The sequence below is a fragment of the Pinus tabuliformis genome, chromosome Q (assembly GCF_031772625.1).
Source record: "Pinus tabuliformis cultivar Carrire ecotype Pingquan chromosome Q, CPIR1, whole genome shotgun sequence".
Taxonomy (NCBI): Eukaryota; Viridiplantae; Streptophyta; class Pinopsida; order Pinales; family Pinaceae; genus Pinus; species Pinus tabuliformis.
The window spans coordinates 647,793,552-647,799,936 of NC_142296.1; positions in this window are offsets into that span (position 1 = coordinate 647,793,552).

A 6,385-nucleotide genomic window follows, 5' to 3' on the forward strand; every position below is an offset into this window, starting at 1 on the left:
CCTTCTTGTGCACCAATACTACTAGAGCAGAGAAAGAACTTTGACTAGGTTGAATTATACCAACCTCTAGCATTTCTGCAACCATACGTTCAATTTCACTCTTTTGTGCATAGGGATATTTGTAAGGCCTGATGTTTGGAGGAACACTTCCTGGAATCAACTGAATAGCATGATCATGATCATGAATAAGTGGGAGGCCTTTGGGAATCTCAACTACCTTGGAATGATTGTCCAAGACTTTTTGGAGATCTGGAGAAATATATGATTTTGATGTGGGAACCTCTAGCGAACATAATTGTGCAATTACGCCTCATTGTTATTTCTTTAGAAGCTTTGTCATTCTGTTAGAGCTGATTATCTTTCTCGGTTTCCCTATGATACCCCCTAATTCAACTTCCTTTCCTTATGAACAAAATTTCATGAAAATTTCTTGAAAATTGAAAGCTATTGTACCCAAGTTGTAGCCATTGGACTCCTAATAAAACATTAGCACCACCCATTGGAATGGAAAGAATTGGGTTATTCAATACATATTCTCCCATGGATAGCTTGATATTATGGCACTTTCCAGAGCAATTTATGGTTCCTCCACTTGCAACCATCACTTGACACTCTAGTGCTGGATATAGGAAGCAATTCAATTCCTTGGCTATCTTACAATGAATAAAATTATGGGTACTTCCCAAATCAATCAACACTATTACCTTTTTCTTCTTGATATGTCCTTCTATCTTGATAGTTTGAGAAGTGATAATTTCGGCCAATGCATTACAAGATATGGTCAGATTCATTTCTTCTTTCTCTAGGGTTTGTTCCCGGTGTATATCCTCTTCTTTTGATGTTTCTTGTTCCTTGTCTTCCTCCTCTTCACAATCTATGTAAAATAATTTGTTCTCATTACACTTATAACCTTTAGTGTATCTGTTATCACAACTGTAACAAAGCCCTTTTGCTCTTTTTTCTTCCAATTGTTGTGGTGTCAACCTTGTAGGTTTTGGAAGGCTAGGGGCAACAACACTTCCATCTTTATAGTTTTGAGTGGTAGGCTTCCTTGTTTCCATAATTTTTCTTGCCAACCTGAATGCCTTCTCCAATGAATCAGGTTCCCAAAGGCGAACCTCATGTTGGATGTTATCCTTTAAAGTCCCTATGAACACATCAATCCTATGCTCCTCTGGAATATATTTTACCCTTATATTCAATTTTTGGAAGTCCTCAATGTGCTCCATCATTGAACCCTTCTGTTTGAGATTTTTCATTTGGCTAAAAAATGTGTTGCTTTTTGTATCCTCATAATGTGCTATTATTTCTTCTGTAAAAGTTGCCCAAGTGACAATAGGTTTACGAGAACAAAGCCATCGATACCATACAAACTGATTTGGTTCCAAATATAAAGTTGCAATGCGTACCTTTTGTGTTTTTTGCACATTATGGAGATCGAAATATTGCTCCATCTGTAGTATCCATGTTACGAGATCCTTGCCATAATCTTCTTCATATCGATCTTTCGAACATGGTGGGTCTTCAATCCACCGTTAGAGTCTATGAAATCATGATTAACATTTCTTTTGTTCTCCTCATGAGTTTCCTTTACTACCCTTTTGCCATTAGTAAGAATTTCTTGTAGCAAATTTGTCAAATATGTCTTCAAATCTTCCATGTTGCCTTTAAGTTTTTATTCTATACCATCCATCTTAGCTTCCACACTTTTTTGAAACCATCCATCTTATATTCCACGCCATCCATCTTAGCTTCCACGCCTTTCTTTAAACTATCCATCTTAGCTTCTGTTACTTTTTGTGAGAGTGAATTTTGTTGCACTTGGTCTCGTAATTTTGATATATCATGTTGCATTTCTTCCTCTTCTTCATGAGTCATGCTAGAGCTTTCAGGTTTCTTACTAGGTGTTTCCATTTTCTTTCTTCGAGGCATCAATTAATGATAATAATGCTTCACTATGCCCTTTGAATTCCTTCAAACTATTTTTCCAAACCAAACTTATGCAAAAAATTTAAAAAATTACACACCTTTTTTCACTTTGTAGGAGTTCAATATTGAATCTGTTGTATCTCTATAATTTCGGATTTCCAAGGTCTAAAATTGCGTCTAGCGGTAGCCCTTTGAGTCCTCTTTCCAACCCCACAATTCTAATCGATATTTGATTCTCCAAGGAAGAGTTATGTCAAATCTCTCATGATGACCTGATTATAGACTGATTTAGTAGAACAAAATTGTACAAAGTTCCACGTGTCACTATTTCGACCTGAAACCGATACACAGAAAACTATAGGTCATTATCCTTCTACAATTTTTTTGAAATTTCAATCTGATGCTCAGAGAGAAAGTTATGACGATTTTCCCCAGGTCACTTGTTTGAGATATAATTAGGGAGCCTGCAAAAACCCTAACTTACTTGGATCCTATCTCCGAAAATATAGCGATAAAAGATCTAAAATTCAGACCCGAGGTTCATCGAGATTTCGGCACAAATGGGTTTTAAATTTTGCTTCTGAAACATTGTAGAAAAAAGTTATAGCGAAAATTCCACGATGACCTGTTTGGAGCAGCAAAACCCTAGAATTCAAAGCTCTGATACCAAATGTTATGTAACCAACTCACAAAATAGAAGAAAAGATAGATCAACGACTTCAAAATCAGCCTCTTTGAGGGGGAAACCTCCTTTACATTACACAAATGAATAATTCTTCGATGATACAAATGACAAAACCTCATTTCTATACATAGGAGTCTAAGGGGTCACAATATAATCAAAGCCGACATAACAATAATAATATAAGGGCACAACAATAACAATAGTGGGCTTCTATGGTGCACAATAATAAAAATATTGGGATATAAGGGCTACAATGACAATAGTAAAGGGGGAATCACTACTATTATAGGGACCTAACACATTGAAGGCAAGAATCCTGCCATTAAGGCATGCGGGCCTCAAGGTACTGAAGGTTTCTAGATCAACTTCCTAGATAATGAGCTGAAGTCGATAGGAAGCGATCCGTCGCAGAAGGGCCTACGACACGAAACTCATGTCAAGTTTTGAAGAATTTGCAACGACTAACTTAAGGGATGGCCAACGCGATTGAAGGCTACAAATAGCAAGGTAATTTGAACTAAGGTTTAGACTTCTCTTGAACATATTGGCGACACGAAAAAATTACTTGGCAACATTTGACTCAATGATAATACCCAAAACCAACTGAAGATTTTCTATAAGGTTTGATTAACTATGAGACACATGGATTCCCCAACCTGAACAGATATGTGACGAAGTGTCATGTTCAAGAGCGACATACTGCCTGAAATACAAGAAATAAACTTTTCTTCTCAATTTCCCCCACCATTACTGGCAAGTACCTCTTTATTTTTTACAAGCTTGAGGAGGATAACATATGCTTGTCTTGTAATCTCATCCTTTGGATAAGTCCATCGAAGTATTTTTAACGACCCCTAAGAAGGACTGGTTCGATCTCAATATGCTTAACGAGTCCTATACTATTTAATTTTTATGAGTCCAATAAAGGGGTATCTCGATGTTGTTTTCTTTTAAGAGTTTGAAAAATCCACAAAAAAGAAACTCATTTAGTTCTTTTACCGTAAAATTTTAACGATCCCAGAGAAAGTAAAGCTTGACGTTTTTCACTTTTAGGGAGTCAAAAGAAAAACATAAGTAAAATCCATCATGTTCTTTTTCGTACGTTTAGTCTCTCAGCCCTGAAAAAGGATAAAATAATGCAGGAGAGAACTCTATTGACCATAATCAGTCAATTTATACCTTTTTCGTAAATAGTCTAGTTCAGTTCGTAAAAGGGGTAAACTTATACTGAGTGGACAGTTGTTCATTTTTTTGCAAGTTCGAACAATCAAGTGCTCGGTAATCTTTTCATGTTGTAAGAGTCTAGAAAATGGCTTAAAAGAGGATTCCATGGTTTTACTTTTTCGTAAGTTTTAACGAGTTCGAAAAAGTGATAAAAATATACTCATCTTACCGACTTTCAATTTAATTAACAAGCAAGAAAAGACGAAAAGAACTCGACATTTTCATGTACGTTTTACGAGCATGAAAATATAGCAAAAGGAGCTCGGGATTTTCATGAGTTTAACGAGTCTTGAAAATAATAACTGAAATGGACTCGAGATAAGTTTCATTTTTACACAAGCTTGAAACAAAGCAAAATTGTGCTTGAGGGTGGTTTCATTTTTACACAAGCTTGAAATAGAGAAAACTGTGCTTGAGATAAGTTTTCATGCCCCCAACATAATGACTGCAAGGGAACATGCCCCCCAAACTTCATTTCATTCACCTGAGTAGACTACAAGTTACTAATAGGTGGATGAAATGAAGGCTTGTTTACGAGATCAGAAAGACTCGACTTAACATTTATGAGATCTAGTTAAAGACTCAACTCAAATAGGGGAGGATTTGTTTCATTTTTTAACGAGCTTGACACAAGAAAAGAATTATGCTCATGAGACCTATTTCATTTTTTAACGAGGTTGACATAGGAAAAGAACCATCCTCATAAGGACTTGTTTCATTTTTTAACGAGGTTGACACAGTAAAAGAACCATTCTCATGATGAGTTGTTTCATTTTTTAACAAGGTTGACACAGTAAAAGAACCATCCTCATGCACTTGTTTCATTTTTTAACGAGGTTGACACAGTAAAAGAACTATCCTCATAAGGATATGTTTCATTTTTTAACGAGGTTGACACAGTAAAAGAAATGTCCTCAAAAGAGATGTTTAATTTTTTTAACAAGGTTGACACAGTAAAAGAACCATCCTCATAAGAACCTGTTTCATTTTTTAATGAGGTTGACACAGTAAAAGAACAATTGTCAAAAGGATCTGTTTCATTTTTTAACGACGTTGACACAGTAAAAGAATTGTCCTCAAAAGAGTTGTTTCATTTTTTAACGAGGTTGACACAGTAAAAGAATCATCCTCATAAGAGCTTGTTTCCTTTTTTAATGAGGTTGATACAGTAAAAGAACCATCCTCATAAGACCTTGTTTCATGGCTTCCAAATGGAAGAAACACATGTCAAGGGACACCCCTTCATCATGGCTTCCAAGAGAGCTTCATCACAAGGAAGAATAGCTCTCTGGAAGGAACACATATCAAGGGGATCAATAGAGAGAATAAAATCACATTTAAACGCCCCCATTGAAGTTTTGACCGCGTCAGTTACCATATCCAAGTCAAAATAAGTCAAGAAAAAAGTGAGAGGCTCGCTTGCATCGGTAACTGAAAACATGGGACAGGTTGCCACATAATTAACCCATGGTGGGGTAGGTACCACTTCCATATAAGGAACATTCATGGGTGTCGTATGAATTGTAGTCGAAGCAAGATCAACGTATGAAAGCTGATCAAATGTCAAAATTTTTCCATTGTGAGGGAAGGAAATCACGCGAAATAGTGTCGATACGACAAATTTCATGGCATAAACATAGTCTCGCCCATGGAGAAAAGTAAAATCCAAGGGCCCTTGGACTACCATAAGATCGATACAAATAACTTTACCTTCCAGAGTATTAGGTAACTTAGGAAGGATCCCTGAAGGCTCATTAATGGTTTTGTTAAAAGCTAACAAATTTTGTGTAACAGGCACAAGTTGAGGAGAAACCAAAGCTTTCCAAGCAATCAAGGATAAAATACTGACAAAAGCACCTTCATCTACATTTGTGCGACACACATTCTTACCATAAGCCTTCACAATGATTTGGAAAGGGGTGGAATAAGGAATACGAGGTTCTATCAGTCTACTCCAATCAAAATAAATAGACTCATTACTTGGATGGGGTTCAAAAGAAACAAATGAAATGCCCCAATGTGTAGAAGAATCTGAGGTAACATGAAGAACCCGAGCGAAGGGAGAGTGTCATCGACCGAAGATGGAATCAATTTGACCACTTGATCAACAAATAGTCCATCAACCTGAGTGATACATGTTTCACCCTCCAATGGAAGAGTGGGATTGACTGTACTTGGATTTAGATCAATCACTTTGTCAACTGACGGTAGATGGGGAGAAAGTTTGCAGTAATTAGTTGGAAGTTGTTGCTGTGAAACAATAAGTTTTTCCAACAATTCTGAGGCTTCATCCATGTGAGGGCAAAGGTGACTATGATGAGTCCCTTTGCATAACCTACAAGGAAACCTAACTTTAATCTTTTTCCCTAGAATATGAGAATCATGGGTTGATGGATCAACAATAAGTTGATGAGAATTATTTGACCATACTTCCAAAACCTTAGGAATACCAGGACAATTGATAAGGAAGTGGTCACCCTTACAAAGCTTGCAAGGGTATTTTGGCTTATGATGCATTGTAGAAGTTCCCTCAACATTACCAATACT